The 24006-nt window shown below is 38.5% G+C and overlaps 2 pseudogenes; both read left to right on the plus strand.

Annotated features, from left to right (window-relative positions):
* Positions 1-4042: 4042 nt before the first annotated feature.
* On the plus strand, positions 4043-4161 carry LOC118608230 (annotated as a pseudogene).
* An 8779-nt stretch (positions 4162-12940) lies between these two features.
* Positions 12941-13059, plus strand: LOC118608105 (annotated as a pseudogene).
* Positions 13060-24006: the final 10947 nt, after the last annotated feature.

Here is a 24006-nt window from a genome sequence, read left to right on the forward strand (position 1 = left end):
TTAGGTTTTAGCTATATTTTAATAGGAATGACATTATAGCTCTTCCAGGGACTTCTGTGGCCCAAATTCTAAGATCAACCTGTAAGCTAATATTGGGGGTGTCAATTACACAGGATCTTGTAAGTGGAATTAGGATCTTGAAATATGGGCTGATACATTTGGTTGTGGAGTGCCAAAGTGAATAGTGGTATGCATTAGTTATAGTAAATCTTATCCTAGAGGGATTGGACATTCAAGTCTAAGTGAAAATTGGTGGGTAAACACAAGGTCCCCTAGTAGGCAATTTATGGGGGTTATAATCCTTTTCATTTTGGAGTGGCCATTAATTCCAGTAATTAAACATGTTTATGAGGACAATGGCCCAGAAAATTGGGTTACAACAGAGTAAGTGGCTCCTATATCAAGTAAGAATTCAATATTCTCACCTGCCACAATAAGGGTCACTCAAGGCTCATTGACAGAGATGGAAAATTGTTCCAGAGGAGCCAGTGAGGGCCTTGGGCTCCATCAGTTGCTTCCCTTTTGTGCCATTATTGACTCAGGAGTCCCCAGTTCCCTTCAGTCTTGCTACCTGTGGCTCTCCTGTTTGCACAGGGGGCAAGGCCCAGGGGTTCCTCTTTGGTATCATAGCCGTGGGCAGTTCTTTCTCCCATATTCTTCTAGCTCACACTGGTTGCAGCAGTTACTGCCATAAGTCTTATGAGTGAGAGATGCTGATTGTCCCTTCACATTATAATTGAAAGTTTTATATCCAAAATGAGGATTTCCCTGAGGTGGCAGGGCACTTATAGCTTCAGCTATCATATGAGCTTTTTGTCTATTTTATTGTGTCTTTTCCACTTCCTCTGCTCTATCCCAATTATTACAAACAGCAAAGGCCAAGTTGGTTCATAGTGGTCTGGGTCTCTAGAGCAGTCTTCTGTTATTTTCTCCTTATACCAAGAGCCAACTGGAAGATAAAATGAGTCCCTAGAAATATTTGTCCTTCTGTGTTGTGGATCTGAATTGATATATTTCCTAAGGGTTTCCATTAGACAGCCTTGAAATAAGGCAGAGTTTTCATTTCTCCCTTGGGTAACCTCTCATATTTTGTCATAATTAACATTTTTTCTTTCTCTTTATGATGCTTGTTATCATATGGTTTCTGTATTCTAGATCCTGAGTCCTCCTCTGGTAATTCCACTGAGGGTCCTGGTCTGGGACTGCATTCCCTCCTGTTTGGTAGACATCGTGACCTTCACTGCAGGCAGCAATGCTGTCAGTGTGACCCCTAGTTGCTCCAATAATTCTGTTTTTCTTCTACAGTACAACATATGTATAATAAAATGTGCAAATCTTGCCAAGTTAAGTCACAAGTTACAGTGATTCTTTCAAATTCATCAGTAAATTTGTTAGGATTTTCAGAGAATCTGAAATAGAAAATGGAACATGTACTCTTGTTATTCTCCCATCAGCATTTACAAATTCCATGAGGGGACATATCTTACTTATTATGTGGAGGCTGATATGGGGCACCACTTCGGGGGGTGCTAGCAGGGGTAGTTTCTTCGGGGAATGGTGGAGTAGATGGGGTCTATGAAGACCTTAGTTTCCCTTCAGAGTGTGAGAGTGAAAGAGAAGTTGATTCTTGATTTGGAGGTCTTTGGGGAATAGGATCCTATTACTAGGCCATCTAAAAAGTCTGAATCTTGAAGGCCTCCCAGTGACTTAGTCTTCATATGGGCTAGGCACATTCTACAACTGTTTCAGAGGTCTGGGTGTTAGTAAAGAAGCCTAAAAGCCTGTACATAGGGGATTTCTTCCTGCTTTTCCTATTTCTTGCAAAGATTTAATTGTAGGATAGTATTATACTCTAGAGAACTATTTATAGGTCAAACTTCTTGGTCCCCAAGCCTATATTATGGCCAAACAGAATTATTGAAAATTATGACTTTTTCTCCTTTGAAGATTGCCTAATTTGAATTGGCACCAATTATTTAAGATACATCACAATGGAAAGTTCTTTGGGATGCTTTGTCCCCATCCAATCTTTAGTTTGGAAGAAGGTGGGGCCTCTACGGGTCTTTGCTGAGATGAAGTGCTGCCACTTGCTATACTGGACTTTGATTCCTGTCTTCTCTGCTGGTGCTTGCCAGGGCAGCAACTGCGTATGCCACTGGGGTGGGAGGAGGTGTGGGTAAGAAGTTTCCCTGAATGGGAATTGAACCTAGGCAGCCTGGGTAAAAAGTGCTAAACTGTAACCCCTAATCTACCAGGGGACATAATCTTGTCTGTTCTGTCTGAGTCTGAAAGCACTTTACGCCAGCTAAGAGTCATGCACTCACTGCTACATTGGAGGCTGCGCCTGAAGTTGGGCAATGCCCTTTGTCTTTCTAGTAGCTAGAGCCTCAACCCTCCAGTGTGCACCTGCTTCAAGGAAAGTGGAAGGGAGGCGGAGGGAGCGCAGCTGGCCTGGCCAGCTAGGGAGTGCATGCCCACCATCCCTAGACTTGGGGCTGTGACCCCAGTCTAGCTGACAGAGAGGCGAGTGCATGAGTTCTATGAGTGCCCGAACTCAGCTGCTATGGGCTGAAACTAAAGAGGATGGGCTCTGATAGAAGAAAAATGTATGTGCAGCAGGTTTTTCACCTGCTCAGCAGAGGGGAACAGAGGGGAAAGAATGCAGCATGGGTCTGGGCCTGTCACTGCCCCAAGCATGTACAGGGTTCTGCCACCCACTGCTCCAAGAGAGAGGGCTTGCAGGTGGAGGTCCTGGGCCCCCACTGTGAGTGTGCACAGGCTCTACCATGGCTCAGTGAGAGAGAGAGAGAGAGAGAGAGAGAGAGAGAGAGAGAGAGAAGGCCAGTTCCTTGGGGAAGAACTACTTTGGCATCCTGTACTGCTCAGGATGGAGGTGAGGGACCCAGTGCAATTGGGATTGGCCAGTCCAGTGCCCAGTTCTGAGCGATTTGGGCCACTTCTGAGATTGCTCCAGTATCCAGAAGCTGAATGAGAAATGGAGACAGGACAGAGGAGGGCGTTAGGAGAGTTTTGCTGGAGCAGCTACTTTGACCCGCCTCCTCCCCATTATGAGTTCCCATTAGAGAAGGGAAAGAATAAAACACTAAGCGGCAAGATGGAGGAGATATCTCAGGCAAGCTCCTGCAGCCCACTGCTTCCCTGGTGAAAATGAAAGCAAAGGGCCTAGAGGAAGGAACAGAATACTCCCCCTAGGTTTACCAGTCCTGTTGAGGTCAAAAGGTTGTGTGCAGTCTTTTAATTTGGAGTTCATATGGGGTCCCTCAGTGAGTCTCCTCTGTAATTCCGATGTGACCCCAAGTTTCAGGGAAGTTAGAGGAAGAGAAGCAGGAAAAGCAGACAGGACCAGTGGACTCTTGCTTGATTATAGGGCTAGCCTCTTACCAGATCCCTGGAAATGTTTTCAACTGTTTTCCCAAGGCAAATTCATCTGCAAGGCTTGGAAAAGAATCTCAGCCACTCTCTAAGAATCAGGAAAAAGCCATGGTGAACTTGGCTCTATTTATGTCCTTTGGTACCTTTGTGGTTAGCCAGAAAAGATGAAGCAGGACAGGGAAAATTCCTTAAGTGGTGGTGGAGGTGGGGTGCTCAATCCCTGGCCTGAGAGAGAAAAGGGTTCTTTGCTGAATGCTAGACAGAATTCAAGCACACGCCAAAATTAGAGTCAAAAGGAAAGTTTTTTAGAGAAGATAAAAAGTGAAGACAAGAGAAAGCAAAGACAAAAAGCCAAGACAAAAAAAGCCCCGAGTGTCAGGGAATCCAGTTTATATATCATTCTTAGTTTCTGTGAATTACAGTTTAAAGACTTTGTATACCTATCTTCCTTTGATAGTATGGGCATACAGTGAGGAGAGATAAGAGTATGTAGCTGAAAGGTAAGAAAATGTAGTATGAAAGGCCTGCTAGCAATTCTCGGCCTTTGATCCATAGGTTCCCCATGGTTTTAGCTGTGGAGAATGAATGATTTTACTTTTTGCAGGGCATCACTTAAAGAATCTCTTTTCCCTTTAGGATGTGGGGAAATATCTATGACCATGCTACCCTGAACAAGCCTGATCCAGTCTGATCTCGGAAGCTAAGCAGGGTCAGGCCTGGTTAGTACTTGGGTGGGAAACCACCTAGGAATACCAGGTGTTGTAGGAGTAAAAAATTAACAAAAATAATAAATAAATAAATAAGAGACTATAAGCTGACAAGGCCCTTGCAATCTGTGAGGTCAATGAAGGGTTGTCTCTTAAAAAAAAAGGATGTGGGGAAACAGTTTGTTAGTAATCCCAACAGAAATCTTCCTCATTAAAATGGTTATCAGGTATGTATTTATCCTATACAATGCAAAACAAACAATATTTTATCAAGGTGACACCACGATGAAGCCAGTATCTAGTGTAAGTAACCTGAGTCCTACCCAACTCTGGCCCCCCATCATATAGCACCTACTGCCTCTGGGGTGGAGAGAGCTCCAGGACACTTCAAAGTGGTCAAAGTCTGCCCTTTGGAACCACCCCACCTCTCCTGACATTACCACCTTTTTTCCCTTCTGGGTTCCTACCTCACCTGCTCTAGGTGTCAATATCATCAATCCTGTTAACCGATCATAATTGAAAGTTAACAGCCTCCCAAAATATTTAAATTCCGATAAGAGATACCCAAACAAAGGCTCTGCAACCTGTCTCTTCTCTTGAGAACATGAGTGAAGAAGGATTTGACAGGCCAGTTTGGATATATCTTGAAACCCTGATTTAACCCACATCCACAAATCATGATACAGACACTATTCCCATAAGACAGGAGTTTACCCTTTCCTTAGAAATCTTCATAGAAAGTCCTTCTGCCATCAAGTTCTAGTTTCGAATAGTTCAAACATAAAGCACTTGGAGGTTACTAGTACACTCTTACCAAACCAAGACACAGAGGATTTCCTAAATACATAACTATAAGGCTGTTCATCTCTCCAGCCCTGTAAATGGTGTGAAGACTAGTTGACACCAGTCCTCAAGGCATTTAAGAAAATGGGAGTGCTTTAACTACCACTTTCCTCTTCAACTTCTCCATAGATCAGATAGATTTCCTCAGACTGGTATCAGACTGGAAACAGAAGTGTCCTACATACATGTAAACACACACACACACACGCACACACACGCACACACACACCTCTTTCCACCTCTAATCTTTCTCAATTGTTTTATGTATAATTAAAGAAATATTGACTCTTCCCAGACATACCCATTATGCTCAAATGCCTTTAGGTTAAATTCTCAGCTGTTATCAGCATTAAGAGTACAGTTAGATAGCCCCTAGAGTGAGCTTCACGAAATCCTCTCCCCTGATGGGTGAAATCTTGGGTAGTTCGAATCATTTCCATTTCAAAAAGGTTTTAAGAGTTACTTACTGGTCATCTCTGACAAAAGTCTTTTGAGCCTTTAATAGAGTGTTATATTTCTTAAAGATCAAAGACACACAATTCTATGATATGTGAATTTAAGATTAAGGCGTTCAAGCTAAGTCTAAAAATCTAACCTCTGGCCCGAGTTGGACTCTCAATTTAAATATTTTTAACTTAAATTTAATTTTTAAAAAATCATGCCCATCTGCAACTCTTCATGCCTCCTCCTTTTTTATGTCCTTCTTTCATTTACCACATCATACAACTACAGTTGGGATTTCCTTTGTTTGCAGCCCATAAATGTAATCTTTAATAGTCATAAGACTTTACATTTTCCCCATTCTAGCATAGATATGAGATCATCTAACATCTTATGAAGTTTTTATTTCTGAAATTTAATATTCATGTAGGAAATTGAGGCTCAGTGCCATCAGTTCTTTCATCCAAGAAGTAGCAAAATAGCATAAAACTCAGATCATTCCAAGATGCAAATTCTTGGATGCACACTAGATTCCCAGAATCAGAAACTCTAGGGAAGGGGTCCAAGAATTTGTACTTTAACAGGCCGTCCAAGTGATTCTCAAGTTTTGGAACCATTGGCCTATAAGATCCCACAGTCTGGCCCTTCCCAACATTTCTGACCTCATTTAGTTCAACTCCTTCGCTAAACTACTCTGTTCCAAACACCCTGGCCTTCTTTCTGCCTGTTGAATACTCCAGGCTGATGTCTAACTCAAGAATTTTTCACTTGCTATTCCCTCTGCCTAAAATGTATTTCCTGAGGTCTTGATGATGCAAGACAGAGTAAATTTCCCTGAGTTGGTAAGGGGAGGCCAAGCTCTGCACCGGGAGAAGGAGAGGGTCCTTTGGCCGAGAGTATAGAAAGAATTTAACACACACACCAAAATTGGAGTCAAAAGGAAAGTTATTAGAAAAGGGATAATACTCTACAGAGTGTGGTCTCCTCTCAGAGGCAGAGAGTGAGAGGGACAGTGCAAGAGACAGAGACAGAGTAAAGGCACTGAGAGAGACCCTGAATGTTCAGAGAATTCAGTTTATATGTCATTCTTAATTCCCATTTTTTTATAAGTATATACAGTGAGGAAGGGGAAGAGTATGTAGCCTATGAAAAGGTAAGAATATGTAGAGTGAAAGGCCTGCTGGCAGTTCCCAGCCTTTGATCTATAGGTTCCCCTGGTTTTAGCCATAGGTAATGACTCTTGGCTCCCGGCTCCCCTTCACAGGAGAATGGGTTGTTAGTAATCCAGCAGAAATCTTCCTTTGTTCTGAGGGTGTCCTGGCCTGGCCACAAGGCTGATCAGTGTATTGCAGTCTCCAATTGTAGCTTAACATTAATTCTCTTGCCTCCTCCCTACATTATTGGTATGGCCTGTGCCTTTTATATCTTATAGGTCTCAACTAAGAGGAACCGGCCCTAACTACCATATCTGAAGTCATCTTCCTCAATCACCTATCTCATTACTTTCTTTTATTTTCTTCATAATAATTACCATCACTGGAGGGGAGAAAAAACTTTCCCTCTGCCCTCTTATATTTAGTACCTGAAGCCTGTGAATTAAACTAACAAAAGGCAGAAAACTCCAAAGTGATGGTTAGACACAGGAGCTTATATACCATTTTAACAAAAGAGTGATAAATTGTAGAAAAGTGACTGGACAAAGGAAAAGAGATTTGAGCTCCTAGGGCCAGTAAAGTGTGGGAATGTAAATATATGGGAGAAACTAATAGTAAATAAAGGTTGTTTAGTAGGGTTTATGCAGATTCAAGTCAGTGTCATCTCTGATAAAAGTCATCTTTGGTGAGTAAGTGTCATTCTCTTGTTCTATGAACTAATACTGTACCTTCTTTACTTCTCCTTATAAAAATGAGCAAAAAAAAATTTTTTTTCTTACTATTCCTGAACCGGCTCTCCAGCGTGGAGACTCTTGTATTAGTTTTATATTGTTAGGTAAGAAATTACCACAAATGTAGTAACTTAAAACAATACAAATTTAGTATCTCGCAGTTTTGCAGGTTAGAAGTCAGTCATGGCATGGCTGGTTCTCTGCTAAGGGTATGACATGGTTGAAATCAAGGTGTTGGCCTGCCTGGGTTCTTGTCTGGAAGCTCTGGGGGGAAAATCCACTTCCAAGTTCATTTTAATTGCTGGCTGAATTCTGTTCCTTGAAGCTGTAGGACTGGATTTCTATTTCTTTCTTGGTTCTCAGCTGGGGACTATGCTCTGCTTTTAGAAATGCACTCACATTCTTCCTCACACTTCCCCTTTCATCTCCAAGTCAGCAACAGTGATTTGAATCTTCCTAGTGCTTTAAACTCTGCCTTCCTCTTCTGTGGCCAGAGGACACACTTTACTTTAAAAGGGTTCACCTGATTAGGTCAGGCCCACTCAGGATAATCTCTTTTGCTATATAACATAACATCAGCATAGAATATATTATCATATTCACAGGTTCCAACCACATTCAAAGGAAGGAAAATTATATAAGGATGAGGCTCATTGAAAGCCATCTTGGTACTCTTCCTACCACATCTCAAAGGGTTAAAAGTTACAAAAACAGTAAAAGTGGGCAAGTAGAGGAAATAACAAGCCTCCAAGATCATTTCAAAGTCTCAAAGCCCTTCAGATCCTTCATTCCTCAAAGTCTACATACCACTCTTTTCAGAGGACAATTTTGAACTCAGAATACAGTTTAGATAATAATACTTTCTCTAAAACTTATGCTTCCTACGGCAGCTTTCCCAAGCCCTCCAAATTCAGGAGATCTTCTCATGTTTACCTTGTCACACAGATTATTGCAAGGCATTCTGACAAGCTTTTGATGTGCCCTTAACAAGATTCCATCTTATAGGTAGGACCATGTCTTCTTCACTACTGTATCCCTACAGTACATGTAGACGGTAAGTTCTAAATGCATGTCTACTAAATGGATGGCATACGAAAATGATCGAACTGTCTTGCGATTCCTCCATGACATACTCCTAATTGATCGTGTTTGCTGGACTCATTGTTTATACCAATCTGCATGGTGTTTATAAAATCCCATTTAAATTAACCTGCATTTATCAAATGTCTGCTTTGTGTAAAATTTCATGGGGAATACAAAAAATAATAAAGATGAAATACCTTTCAAGGAGCTTGCTCTTGGATAGAAAAGACTGGCACATAAACAGCAGTAACACAAATCTGATCTCACCCCTCTCCTGATTAAAACTCTCAGATAGCCCCCAGGTACACTTGGGTTAAAATCCAAAATCCTTATTGTGGTCCTCAAGGCCCTGTATGGCTTTCTCTGCACTTCTCCAGCCACATTTCATTATGGTCCAGCCATACTAGGCCCATCTCTTTTTTGACTCAAGATCATCAAACAAATGGTGTTTTGGTTGAATATTTAACAATTGCTTCTCCAGAAGAAAAATAAACAAACCTGATTTGTAGCATTCACCAATTTCCACAGTGTAAATACTCCCATCATTGCCAATTTCAAGCTACCAATGTAAAATTAACCAGATAACGAAACTGCTGAAAATTTAACAATTGGCTCTTGCGAGCAGGTTTGAACCAGTCCCAGCACGCCACTGTTTCAAACATATTTCTTCTGTTTATTCCTTGTAGTGAGTTGACATTCATACCTACTTAGAACCTCAGACTGTATGCTTACTTGGAAATAGGATCTTTTGCATATGTAATTAGTTATGGATCTCAAGATGAAATCATGCCTGATTTAGGGTGGGCTCTAAATTCAATGATAGGTATCCTTAAGAAAACACAGAGCCCAGTCAAGATGTTATAGTGGTTAGAGGCTTTGTCCATGTCCTCTTGCGATCACACCAAAACTGTGACAAAACCACGGAGCAAACAGCAAGCAAACAGCCTGGATGAACAGAAGTCCTACTCTAGGGAGAGAAATAAGAAATCAGCTTGGAACAATAGGAGGGAGTGGAGACAAGAGGCTGCCCAGTCCCATGTGGGCTGAGAGAGACAGAAGCTAGGGCAGCTACAGAAGGCAGGTGCAGATATTCCTCTTAAAGGGACCATGACTAAACTTTCACAGTGACAGTGCTAAGTCGGCTTCTTGTGGAGTACCAGGGACAAACTCAGTGTTGTCGGGCTTTGGGGTGAGGGCCACAAGGGAGGCTTTCTCCCAGGCAGAAGTGCTGGCTGTATCCATTGTTTCTCTGTTGAGTCCTCCCCACTCCCAGTGTGTGGACACAGGTGCCAACATAGCTGAGACATCATCAAACTATAACAGAGGTCGCTCTTCCCAGATGATTCCCCAAAACTCCACCCTTACTAACTTGCGCCCCTACCCAAGCCATATACAGTGGTTTCCTCAGAGTTCCCTGAGCCCCTTGCTGAACAGCTACTAGCCCCGCACTGGCAGCAGCCAGCCTTGGTTTCTGGTGTGGCCACTAGGCAGCTATAAGCACAGCACAGGTGGCAGCTATCTGTGGATTGCTTGCTGACTCTTACCAGGTGGCCCTGGAGGGGTACAGGCTTGGGCTAAACTTGGCCTGTAGCTGAACCCTCCTCAGGACTGTGCCATTGGGCCCCACAGGACACCTACTACAGAAAGCCACAGTACTAAGACTGGGAGACTAAGAACATTACCTAATACATAGAAACAAGCACAGAAAGGCTGTCAAAATAGGGAGACAAAGAAGCATATCCCACATGAAAGAACAGAACAGAACTTAAGAAAAAGATCTAAGCAAAGTGGAGTCAAGTAATCTAACAGATGCAGAGTTTAAAACACTGGTATAAGAATGTTCAATGAACTTAGGGGAAGAGTAGATGAACTCAATGATAACTTTAACAAAGAGATAAAAAAACATAAAAAATGGAAATGGAAATTATAAAAGGGTACCAGTCAGAAATGAAGAATACAATATCTGAGATGAAGAGTATATTAGAGAGAATCAACATAGTGGATGAAGCAGAGGATCCAATCATGGCTATAAAGGAGGGGGTAATGGAGGACACCCAATTAGAACAGCAACAAGAAAAAGATCCAAAAACATGAAAATAACTTAAGGAGCCTATGGGACAAAATCAAACATAACAACATTTGCGTTATAGCGGTACTAGAAGGAGAAGAGAGAGAGCCAGTACTTAAAAAACTTTTTGAAGAAATAATGATGAAAAACTTCCCTAACCTGGTAAAGGAAATAGACATACACTCCCAAGAAGCTCAAAGAGTCCCAAAAAAGATGAACCCAAAGAGGCCCACACCCAAGACACATGCTAAAGTTTAAAGACAAAGAGAGAACCTTAAAAGCAGCAAGAGAAAAACAGTTAGTTACCTAGAGGGGGTACATATATAAGACTGGCAGCTGATTTCTCGAAATAAACTTCGCAGGACAAAAGGGCTTGGTACAAGGTATTCAAAGTGATGAAAACCCAAGATCTACAACCAAGATTACTTTACCTAGCAAAACTATCATTTAGTACTGAAGGACAGATAAACAGACAAGAAAAAGCTAAAGGAATTCATCACCACCAAGGCAGTATTACAGGAAATGTTGGAGGGACTTCTTTAAGAAGAAAAAAACATGTATCAAAAACATGAATAAATAATGGCAATAACTACATATCTATCAATAAGTACTTCAAATGAAGAAGAATTAAGTGCTCTAATCAAATGATAGAAAGACTGAATGGATAAGAAAACGAGACTCTTACACACAGACTAAAAGTAAAAGGATGAAAAAATATATTGTATGATAGACCTAGAGGACATTGTGCTGAGTGAAGTAAGTCAGATAAAGACAAATGCCATATGATTTCACATACATGTGGAATCTAAAGAACAAAATAAATGACAAAAAAAGAAAACTGAAACAAACTTATAGATACAGAGAATATTTTGAGGGTTACTAGATGGGAGGATGGTTGTAGGGGTCAGTGAAAAAGGGCAAAGGAATTAAGAAATACAAATGGATCGTTAAAAAATAAACACACAGAGATATATAGTATAGCATAAGGAAAATAGTTAAAGTTGTAAAAAATATGTAAGGGGGAGAAGGGGTACTAGATATAGTGCGCCAATAACTTTGTAAGTTATATAGATCTCTAAGAGGCAAGAAAGGATTCTTCCTCAGAGATTTCAGAAGAAGCATTGCCTTACTGCACCCTGATTTCTGGCTTCCAGCTGCCAGAATAGTGAGAGAATAAAATTCGGTTGTTTTAAGTCATCTAGCTTATGGTATTGTGGTATGGCTACTCTAGAAAACTAATACAACCCTCAAATTTTATCTTAGATAATCCCTTTTCATCCTTCAAGCTTCAACTTAAACATCACTCAGAGATGCCATTTCTAACTAAATCGGATCCCCCCCATAAATATTGTCATTATGCTTTTCCTTCAGAGCCTGTATTATACTTCATCGTGAGAGAGATGATAGATGATAGATGATAGATAGATAGATAGATAGATAGATAGATAGATAGATAATTGATAGATAGATGACAGATAGATAATAGATAGATGATAGATAGATAGATAGATAGATAGATAGATAGATGATAAACAGAAGATAGATAGATGATACATAGATACATAGATACATAGATACATAGATACATAGATAGATGATAGATAGATAGATAGATAGATAGATAGATAGAAGTTAGATACATACATACATACATACATACATACATACATACATACATGATAGATAGATAGATAGATAGATAGATAGACAGACTGACAGACATCAGGCAGGCAGGCAGACAGGCAGGCAGACAAAAAGGCAGATAGATAGATGATAAATGATAGATGAGAGAGAGAGAGAGAGATGATAGATAGACAGACAGGTAGATGATAGATAGATGATAGCTAGCTAGCTAGATGATAGATGATTGATACGTAGATAGGTGATAGATAGATAGATAGATAGATAGATAGATAGATAGATAGATGATAGATAGATAGATAGATAGATAGATAGATAGATAGATATTGATAGATAGAAATTTTTGTTTACCTGTCTGCATACCCCACTTGACATAAGCTCCACGAGGGCAGACACATGATTTATCTTGTTTGCTGCTTTCTTCCGAATACATAGCAGAGTTCCTGTACTTAGTAGTTGCTCCTTCTTTCTTCTCACCCTCTTGGGTCTCCTACTTCACTGTATGCTCCTCTTCAGTCTCCCTTGCTATGTCCTCTTCGTCTCTCCAATCATTAAATGTTAGGAGGCCCTACCCTCATAAACTGTTGGTGGGACTGAAAATTGGTACAGCTATATGGGAAATAGTTTGGAGGTTCCTGAAAAAAAGTTAAAATAAAACTACCTTTTGACCCAGCAATTGCCTTTTTGGGTATTTATCCAAAGAGAACCAAAACACTAATTTGTAAAGATCTATGCAACCATGTGTTCACTGCAACACTATTCACAGTAGCCAAGATATGGAAGCAACCTAAATGTCCCATCAATAGACAATTGGATAAAGAAGTTATAATACATATATAAAATGGAATATTACTCAGCCATTAAAAAAATGAAATCTTAGTCTACGGCCATGCCACCCTGAACAAGCCTGATCCCATCTGATCTTGGAAGCTAAGCAAGGTCTGGCCTGATTAGTACTTGGATGGGAGACCACCTAGGAAGACCAGGTGCTGTAGGCGTAAATAATAAAAAATGAGGGATTGTATGCTGACAAGGTTCTTACAATCTGTGAGGTCAACCAAGAGTTACCTCACTAAAAATAAATAAGTAAGTAAGTAAGTAAGTAAGTAAATAAATAAATAAATAAATAAATAGAATCTAACCATTTTCAATGACATAAATGGACCTAAAGGGTATTATATTGAGTGAAATAAGTCAGACAAAGAAAGATAAATCTACATGATTTCACTTTTATGCAGAACCTAATGAACAAAAAGAAATGAACAAACTAAACAAAAGCAGACTCACAGAGACAGCAAACAAATTGGTGATTGCCAGGTGAGAGGGGTGTTGGAGGATTGGGTGAAAAAAGTGAAGAGATGAAGAAGCACAAATTAGTAGTTACAAAACAGTCATGGGTATGCAGAGTACAACATAGGGAATGTAGTTGATAATATTGTAATGGCTATATGTAGTTCCAGATAGGTTCTAGACTAATCGAGGGGATCACTACATAAATTATATGAATGTCTAACCAATGTATTGTATACCTGAAACTAATATAAATATTAAATAAATAATTTTAGGAGTTTCAGCAGCTTAGTACTCAGACCTCTTCTCTTCTCTATCCACATCCAGTTCCTAGGTGATTTCATCTTGTCTCATGGTTTTAACAACCATCTATATGCTGACAAACCTCAAATTTATATCTCCCCTGAACCACAGACTTGTATATCCAATGCCTACTTGAAATCCCTACTTCTGCGTCTGATGTAGTGTTTAATTTCTTGATCTAGCCGTAGGTTACAGGTGCAGTCACTTTGTGAAAATTCAATGACTATTTTCCCATTTGAATATGATATTTAAGTTTAACATTATTTTTAAAGTGAAAAATCATTAACAAGTTCAAAACAAAACTCCTGATCTTGCCCCTTTCACCTGCTCCTTGAACCATCACCCTAATTTTGATATATTGCATATTTATTTTTCTAGCTGTTAAGGGAAGAAATATTGGAGTCATCCCTGATTTCTGATATCCCCATGTCCAATCCATCAATTCTGCAATTCTTCTCTACTTTTCAAAATATATTCAGAATATGATCACTTCTCACTATTTCCCAATGGAAGCCCCCATAATCTCTTCTTCACCCTTTGACTGCCAACAGTCTATTTTCAACACTACAGCCCTGTCACTCCTCATCCCAGCACCTTCTAGTGATTTCACCTCCCACCCAGAGTAAAAATACAAGTCTTTTCCACAACCATATCCCATCTTTTTCTGCTTTCCCCCTCAGTCACTTCACATTTCCATCTTTGTTGCTATTCCTCCAAAAATTCTAAGCACAATCCTGCCTTAAGTCCTTTGTACTTGTTCTTCTCTCTGCTTGGAATACTCTCCTCAAAATATCTACGTAGCTCACTCCCTCCCTTCCTAAAGAATTTTGCTCAAATGTCACCTTCCCAACAGGGCATTCCTCCTCCACAACCACCCAATAAAAAATAGAAACCCATCTCTCCCCAGCACTCTCTAATTCCCTAACTTGCTTTGTCTTCCTCTTATACTTATTCATTTGTTATCTGTTCTCACTCACTAGAATATAATCTCATGAGACTGGAGACTTTGTCTATTTTGTTTATTCTTCTATCTCTAGGTCTAGACCAGTGCCTGTTAAACAGTAGATGCTCAATAAATAAGTGAATTCAGAAAGTAAATTCAAATTAAGTTCTAGAATAGATGTATAATGAAACAGCCTTGAGAATATTAAAGAGGAAGAAATTTATTCTGATATCTGTGGAAGAGTAGAAATCAATAATGTTTCATAAAATAACTAGTATTTCAACATAGTTATAAAACATAAGTAGGATTCCCATTCTCAGAGAAAGAATAAAAGGCATTATGCAATTCCTATACAAGCAAAAATACAACACTATTACTCAAAAATAAAAACTAGAACTCAGTTTTCTTTTCTAGAAAAGTGCAGGTTTAAAATAAATGAAGCCCAGATTGGATTAAAAATGGTGGAGTGAGAGATGTTCCCAGATCTCTCCCCTTGAAACAACGATAAGCTGAACATCTAAAATCACCCAAAGTGCACGACAGCACATCTGAGCATGGGATCTGCGCACAAGACCTACCACAGGTTAGAATCCCAAATGTCGGGCAGTGGACTGAGAGAAATAAAGAAAATGCCTCTAGCAGCCGGAGCTTCTTGTAGAAGGAGAAGAGGAGAGAAGCGATGGGTTTCCTGAATAGCCCTGTCTGGGAGTGCTGTGAGCTCAACGCAGCTGGTAGCAGTGCCCAGTCATGGGGACAGAAAGCAGAGAAACAGGGATAGCAGAAAAGTAGGGATAGCAGAGAAACAACAGTTGATTTTTATCAGCCGCAATTGCAAAACGAGGCTGAGCCGTGGCCCTCATCCCCCAACCAAGAAGGCCCCTCCCTTCATACTCTCCAAGACAGGATACCACAGAGCCCCAGGCGAATCTGAGCAAATGCTACTGAAACTGTCGCTAACATTGAAAGGAACTGAGACAGAGGGTAGTGAGTGTGATTAAACATCTATAAGGGAAAAAAAGACATTATAAAGACTTTATATAAAGCAGAGATCCAAGATACTTAGATGCCACCTACTCGAAACCAAAAGAAAGCACATTCTTTGCAACAGGCTAAAGACAGACCTTTATATAATAAAACTTTCTGGAAAAACAGCAAAATACACTTCCATTAATGCCCAGGCAGAGAAATAGTCCATTAAACACCATGAATAACCAAGGTGACAAGGCATTTAAGAAAGACAAAAAAACTCCATAAAATAAGTTTACAGACATAGAAACATGTGACTTAAATGACAGAGAATTCTGAAAAAACTCAGTGAGATCTGAAACAAATCATATCAACAACTTCAGGAATTAAATAAACAACTAGATGAGCAGAATAAGTTCTTTAGCAAGGAGATTGAAACCCTCAGAAAGAACCAAGTAGACATCTGGAGAATAAAGAACACACTGAAAGAGTTAAAAAATAAAATAAAAGCTTGGAAAATAGAGTCAACCAAATAGAGGAAAGGATCAGTGATATCGAAGATAGAAGTCTAGAAATAAATCAGAAGGAAAAAGAGAGAAACCGAAGAATGAAAAATAATGAAAGAGGAATAGAAGAACCAGCTGATAGCATCAGGAGAGTAAATATAAGAATAATGGGAATTCTTGAAGAGGAGGAAAAGAGCAGGGATTACAAAGTGTTTTTAGACAAAAGATTAATGATAATTTCCCATCTAAGGAAGCAGCTGGATCTTGGAACTCAAGAAGTCAATAGAATACACAATTATCTCAACCCAAAAAAGCCTTCTCCAAGACACATTGTATTAAAATTATTAAAACCAATACCAAAGAAAGAATTCTCAGGGTAACCAGGGAAATGAAGATGGTAAATTATAAAGCTAAACCAATTAGATTATCCTCGGGCTTCTCAGTGCAAACCTTACAAGCCAGAAAGGAGTGGAATCAAATTTTAAAACTATTAAGTAAAAGAAACTACCAACCTAGACTAATGTATCCAGTTAAGCTCTCCTTTAGATATGCAAGAGAAATAAAGACTTTTCCAGACACACAGAAATTGAGGGAATTCTCCACTATGAGGCCTGCAGTACAGGAAATACTGAAACGGGTCAGTTCACCTAAAACAAAATGACAGAAGAAAAAATACAAAATTAGGAGTAAAGTGACTATAGGGAAAATAGAAGCAGAGGAGTGCAATCCTTACTAGGAACAGGGCATTATCGGCTTAAATAATGAGAGGATTGTTATAACATGATAGTAATGAACGTTCAGCATACATAGGCACAAATTAAGTTAATGACTGAAAAGAGGAGGATTCAAATATCCAAATTTGCAAAGGGGGAATGCAGAAGAAAATGGACGACTGTATATATATATATATATATATATATATATATATATATATACATATATATGTATATACTATATAGAGAGTATATACATATATATGTAACTATCCTTTACATATTCATAATGGTAACCACATGGCAAAGATTCAGAACCATTGTATATACCATAAAATAAGAAGGACCAGAGGGAAAATCCGCAAAAGCCAATCAAAATAAAGAAAACAGAAGCACAAGGCAAGGAAGCAATGAAAATACAGAGCTACCGGAAAGCAAAAGATAAAATGGTTATAAGAAGATCTCATATTTCAATAATCACCCTAAATGTAAACAGATTGAACTCATCAATAAAAAGGCACAGAGTTGCAGATTGGATCAAAAAACAAAAACCAACCTATGCTGCCTTCAGGAGACACATCTCAGCTCCAAAGACAAATATAGACTCAAAGTGAAAGGGTGGAAAATGACATTTCAAGCAAATGGCATTCAGGAACAGTGGGAGTAGCAGTACTAATATCAGACAAAATAGACTTCAAAATAAAAGAGATAAAGAAAGATACTGAGGGACACTTCAAAATGATAAAGGCAATCATGCACCAAGAAGACATAACGCTTATTAATATCTATGCCCCCAATCAGGTTGCCCTGACATGTGTAAAGCAATTACTAACAGAACTAAAGGGAGAATCAGACCAAAACACTATTATAATAGGGGACCAAAATACCCCACCGTCAGATATGGACAGATCATCCAAGCAGAAAATCAATAGGAGAATCATATTCTTAAATGATACATTAGGCCAACTGGACATAATTGATATTTATAGAGCCTTCCATCCCAAAACAGCTGCTTATACATTCTTCTCTAGTGCACATGGAACATTCTCAAGAATCGACCACATACTGGAACACAGAGATAGCCTCAACAAATATAAGAGGGTTGACATCATACCAACTATATTCTCTGATCATAATGCTTTGCAACTAGAGCTCAACTGTAAAAAGAAAGCAGAAAGAACCACAAATACATGGAGATTAAACAACATGCTACTGAAGAATAACTGGGACAGAGAAGAAATAAATAAAAAGAGAGATCAAGAGATACATAGAAATGAATGATAATAAGAGTACAACATATCAACATTTTGCGACGTAACAAAAGTGGTCATAAGAGGAAACTTCGTATCATTACAGGCCTACCTCCAAAAACAAGAACAAGCCCAAATAAACGACCTAACACTTCATCTTTAAAAAAAAATAGAAAAGGAAGAACGAATGAAGCCTAACATCAGCAAAGAAAAGAAATAATCAAAATTAGAGCAGAATTAAATGAAATTTTAAACAACTAGAAAAAATAAATGCAGCAAAGAGCTGGTTCTCTGAGAAAGTTAATAAAAGTTACAAACCCGTGTCTAGACTCACTAAAGAAAAAGAGAAAGAACACGAATAAACAAAATCTGGTATGAAAGGGGAAATTACAATAGACACCACAGAAACACAAAAGATCATATAAGATTACTATGAAAAAGTATATAACAATAACTTTAATAACCTAGAAGAAATGGATCAGTACTTAAAAATATGCAACTGTCTTAGACTAAATCAAGAAAAACTGGAAAATCTAAATAGACTGATCAGCAGAATGGAAATTGAAACAATCATCAAAAACCTGCCAAAAAGTAAAAAAACTTCAGGACCAGATGGCTTCGCTAGTGAATTCTACCAAACATGAAAAGATTTAATAACTATCCTCAAACTCTTCCAAAAAAATTGAAGAGGAGGCAATACTTCCCAATTCATTTTATGAGGCCAATATTATTCTGCTACCAAAACCTGGTAAAGATAACACATAAAAAAGAAAACTACAGGCCAATATCTCTCATGAACACAGATGCAAAAATCCTAAATAAGATACTAGCAAACCGAATACAGCAACATATTAAAAAGATTATACTCCCCGATCAAGTGGGCACAGGGATGGTTCGACATACGCAAATCAATTTATGTGATACACCACACAAACAATTTAAAAAGTAAGAATCATACGATCATATCAATAGATGCAGAAAAAGCCTTCAACAAGGTATAGCATCCACTTATGATCAAAACACTTAACAAAATCGGCATAGAAGGAAAATACCTCAATATAATGAGGGCCACATATGACAAACTCTCAGCCAACATTATACTTAATGGTGAAAAATTAAAGACTTTCCCTCTCCTCTAAGATCAGGAACAAGTCAGGGCTGTACACTATTGCCACTCTTATCCAAGATAACACTGGAGTTCTAGCAAGTGCAATCAGACAAGTGTAGACATAAAAGGCATTCAAATAGGAAACGAAGAGGATGTGGTTCCATAGTTAATGCATCTGCTTTACATGCAGAAGGTCCTGCATTTGTGCCCCAGTGGAGCCATGGTCCATGGTTTACGGCCATGCCTCCCTGAACAAGCCTGATGTTTGAACTCAGAAGCTAAGCACGATTGGGCCTGGTTAGTACTTGTTGGATGGGAGACTACCTAGAAAGACCAGGTGCAATAGGCATAAATAATAATAAATAATTAAAAAAAATAGGAAACGAAGAAGTCAAACTGTCAGTATTTGCATATGACATGATTCTCTATATAGAAAACCCTAAAGACTCTACAAGAACACTACTAGAAACAATAAGCAAGTACAGTAAAGTCTCTGGATACAAAATTAATGTTCAAAAATACACAGCATTACTATACTCTAATAACAAAGTGTCAGAGAAAGAAGTGGAAAAATAATACCATTTGCAATGACTACAAAAAGAATAAAATACCTAGGAATAAATCTAACAAAACATGTGAAGGAACTACATAATGAAAACTATAAGATCCTGTTAAAAGAAATCGAAGAAGATACAAAGAAATGGAAAGATATTCCGTGTTCTTGGATTGGAAGAATCAACATAGTTAAAATGACCATATTACCTAAAGCATTATACAGATTTAGTGCAATCCTCATCAAAATTTCATCAGCATTTTTTAAAGAAATAGAACAAAAAATCATCAGATTTGTATGGAAGCACAAAAGACCCCAAATTCCCAAAGCCTTCCTGAGAAAAAAGAACAAGCCCGGAGGCATCACTCTGCCTGACTTGAAACTATACTACAAAGTGACAGTAATCAAAACGACATGGTTTTGGCAGCGAAACAGACACATGGACTAGTGGAACATAATCGAGAGTCCAGAAGTAAACCCATATTTATATGGGCAAATAATTTTTGACAAAAGAGCCAAGAACATACAGTGGAGAAAGGAAAGCCTCTTCAATAAATGGTGCTGGGAAAATTGGGAAACCACCTGCAAAAGAATGAAACTAGACTGTTGTGTATCACCGCACACAAAAATTAACTCGAAATGGATTAAGGACCTGAATATTAGACCTGAAACAATAAAATGCATAGAAGAAAACATAGGAACTAAACTCAAGGACCTTGGACTTAAAAGAGGATTTTATGAATTTGACCTCAAAGGCAACAGAAGTAAAAGCAAAAATAAATGAATGGGACTACATCGAACTCGAAATCTTCTGCTCAGCAAAAGATTTCCTCAACAAGGTAAAGAGACAACCATCCTAATGGGGAAATAATTTGCAAGCAATGCCTCTGATATGGGCCTAATATCCAAAATATACAAAGAATTCATACAACTCAGTAACAACAAAAACAAACAATCCTGTCAAAAAATGGGCAGAGAGCCTGAGCAGACACTTCTCCCTAGAGGACATACAAATGAAAAGATGCTCAACATCACCAGCTATCAGGGATATACAAATCAAAACCACCATGAGATACCATCTCACATCTGTCAGAATAGCTATAATCACCAGAAGTAATAAGAAATGTTGGAGAGGATGCAGAGAAAAAGGAACCCTTATGCACTGCTGGTGGGACAGCAAATTGGTACAGCCACTATGGAAAAGAGTATGGAGGTTCCTCAAAAAACTAAGAATTGATCTACCATATGATCCAGCAACCCCTCTACTGGCTATTTACCCCAAAGACTCCAAAACCCATATCCGAAAAGATATTTGCACATCAATGTTCATAGCAGCATTATTCCCAGTGGCCAGGACATGGAAGCAATCGAAATATCTTATGATAGATGATTGGCTAAAGAATCGGTGTACATGTATACAATGGAATATTACTGAGACATAAGAAGAGATGAAATACTGCCATTTGCAACAACATGGATGGACTTCGAAATAATCCTACTAAGTGAAATAAGTCAGACAGAAAAGGTCGAAAACCACATGATATCACTTACATGTGGCATATAAATCTAAAAGCAACAAATGAGCAGGACAAACAAACAGAGGCTTATGGATATGGACAATGGACTAGTGGTTACCAGATTGGTTACCAGAGTGGTTACCAGAGATGGGGAAAAATGTTATAAATAAATAGATAAATAAATAAATAAATAAATAAATAAATAAATAAATAAATAAATAGAGGTAAGCCAAAAATGTCCAAAAATTAATTTGAAAAGTAAAAAGGAGTGTCTCATATTATAAACCAGGACATTTGTCTAACAGTTATGGGTTGAAATAAACAATCTCAAAGAATATATCATTCGTAATAGATCTGCTGAGGGATAAAGAATTCAATAACTTAACTGTCAAAATCTTCTTAAAATTAGATCAGCAATGCCCCTTGAACTTTAGTTGATAAGCCTGCATCAATCTGGTTTCACCTTATTCTAAGCCTATTCCTAAAGGAAAGTAAGTTTTTTGATTACTGACATGAATATTATCTTATAATAAAACCAGATTTACACAAAATTTTCAAGAATACTTGTAAACAGGTCTATTGTACTAAGATTTCTAAATTTGAGACTATAAGAACACACAAAATTTACTTTCAGTTTTGTGTGTGCTTCATGTGATGTAACATATCAATTATAAAACAGAAAATGAGCCATTTCTGGTTTTGATTTTGCCACTCATTTGCTTGGGCAAGTCACTGAGCCCCATTTGATCAATACTACTTATAAAGTCAATTCCCATTCTGTAGGAAGTAATGCATTTGAAATTAAATCAGGTGGCATTACAGAAGCTTAAATGTTTTGAAATGCTGGTGCAGAAAATCATACACTTTCCCAAAGTAATCTGAGATTCAAGAGGAAGTTATTTTTATTGATACAGATTATGATTTTGACATTCGTATGGCCTTACACTACAGGTCATTGTTTCTCCTTCTAAAATCTTCCCACAATGAACCATGGAATGCTACCATTAATCATTCAAGCTTTAAAATAGTCAATTTACAAACCAGGTAAGTCAGTTTAGAATTTGAGAAGCCCTATCAGGTCCAAGTAAATTAAATGATACCCACCTACACTCAATGAAGTCCAAGTAAAATCATGAGCTTTCTATTTTTCTCCTAGTCTATTCTCATGTGACAGGAGAGGAAAGAAAGAAAGAAAATGCTTCATCTTATGCCCCTACAAATTCCTTTCTAACTGGTGTTAAATCATGGATGGGGATATTATCCAAGTTGACACTTAGACTGCTTCTCTTTCTGTCTGCTTAGAGGACAGCACATGCTGCAGCTTGAAACTTGACCTCGGACACTAGTCTCCATGTGACCCTGTGAACCTTGCCTGGGACAATTTGGTTATTCACATTCATGAATCATGTAGCTATCACTTTCCCATGTCACACCTGGTTAACTTCAGGAAATTACCATGGGAACCCATCAAGCACTAACAAGATCCAATGTAGATACGGTGTACCTGCCTGAACTGAGTTTCCTGAGAAGTGCTTCTCTTTTATCCCCCAGCCTCTGTTTCAGTGAGAAGACAACTTTGTGTGGCCCAAACAACCCAATACTTGCACATCTGTAATGAATTCCAAACTCAGAATACTTACTTCCTATTTTTCCCAATGTTTAGCTTTGAACCGAGACCTTCGAAATCTAGAGGCTTCCTCATTATTATATTAGCTTAGGAATTCCAAATATTTTAACCAAGGGGTATTGCAGGGGTAACTTCAACACAGAGAAAATTACTTTCCTGGATGCCAGTGAACTCAGGGTCATGCCATTGGCTTCAGTGTGCTGAGGACTCATTCTGAAAAATCTAGTTGTATTTCTGGAGGGCTGCTAGTGTGAGAGAACATCCTGAGGATCTACAGTTCACTGACAAATTGCTTGGGTCTGGAAATATTCAAAACACTTGCAGTCTTTTATTGTTACAGTTAAGAATATGCTTGGAAATGTATATCATTCAACTTAAACAGAATGATGTAGGCCCTGAATAGCTCTCATGACAGTCTGAATCAGAAAAAAATACATTTCACAGATATCTTCAGGTATTCCGTTTTAAAGAGTTCTTATAACTACACACATAAACATTAGAAAGAAAAAAAAAGCATAGGGAACATTCCTTTAAAAGGCACTCCAGGGAAACTCAGTTTCAGGTCCTTAAAAAAATTACTTCTGTCACGCAATCAGAGATCTGCTGGAGAGGAGAAGGTCAGGCTTAGGAGGAACTTCAATTTACTTCAGGAACATAACACAAACTTCAATATCAGTAGCACAAGTATTTGCTTAAGCTCACTGGCATCAATTGGTGTAACTGTTACTGAGAATTAAATGAATGACCACAACAAATACTCAGTGGCAACTTTCTCAGCAAGTGAGACCAAATAAGATCCTTGGTACCTACCTACTGTTCTCACACTCAAGACAACTCTTAAAGACTCTGCCAAAAGGTCAGGCCATTGCTGAATTCATAGGCTTTCACTGCTAGCTGGATCAACTAGGCTTTTTGGAAACCAGAAAAACAAAAGCCAAGTCAGAAGGAAAGTTCTTTGTCTACAGCCAAGTGTCCAACAACTGTAAGTCTCCAGGGATGGTAGGTGGTGAAGGACTATGAATTTCTCTGTTCACAGAGAAGACAAAAAACAAAATCATTTTTCTTCCCCTATGATGCAGCCTTTAAAAATAATAACTTGCCAATTACTCTTAAAGTGTCAGGGAAGAAATAGTAATGGCAATTCATAGGCAGTGATGAGGTTTGGGTGA

The sequence above is a fragment of the Rousettus aegyptiacus genome, unplaced genomic scaffold (genome assembly GCF_014176215.1).
Source record: "Rousettus aegyptiacus isolate mRouAeg1 unplaced genomic scaffold, mRouAeg1.p scaffold_m13_p_9, whole genome shotgun sequence".
Classification (NCBI taxonomy): Eukaryota; Metazoa; Chordata; class Mammalia; order Chiroptera; family Pteropodidae; genus Rousettus; species Rousettus aegyptiacus.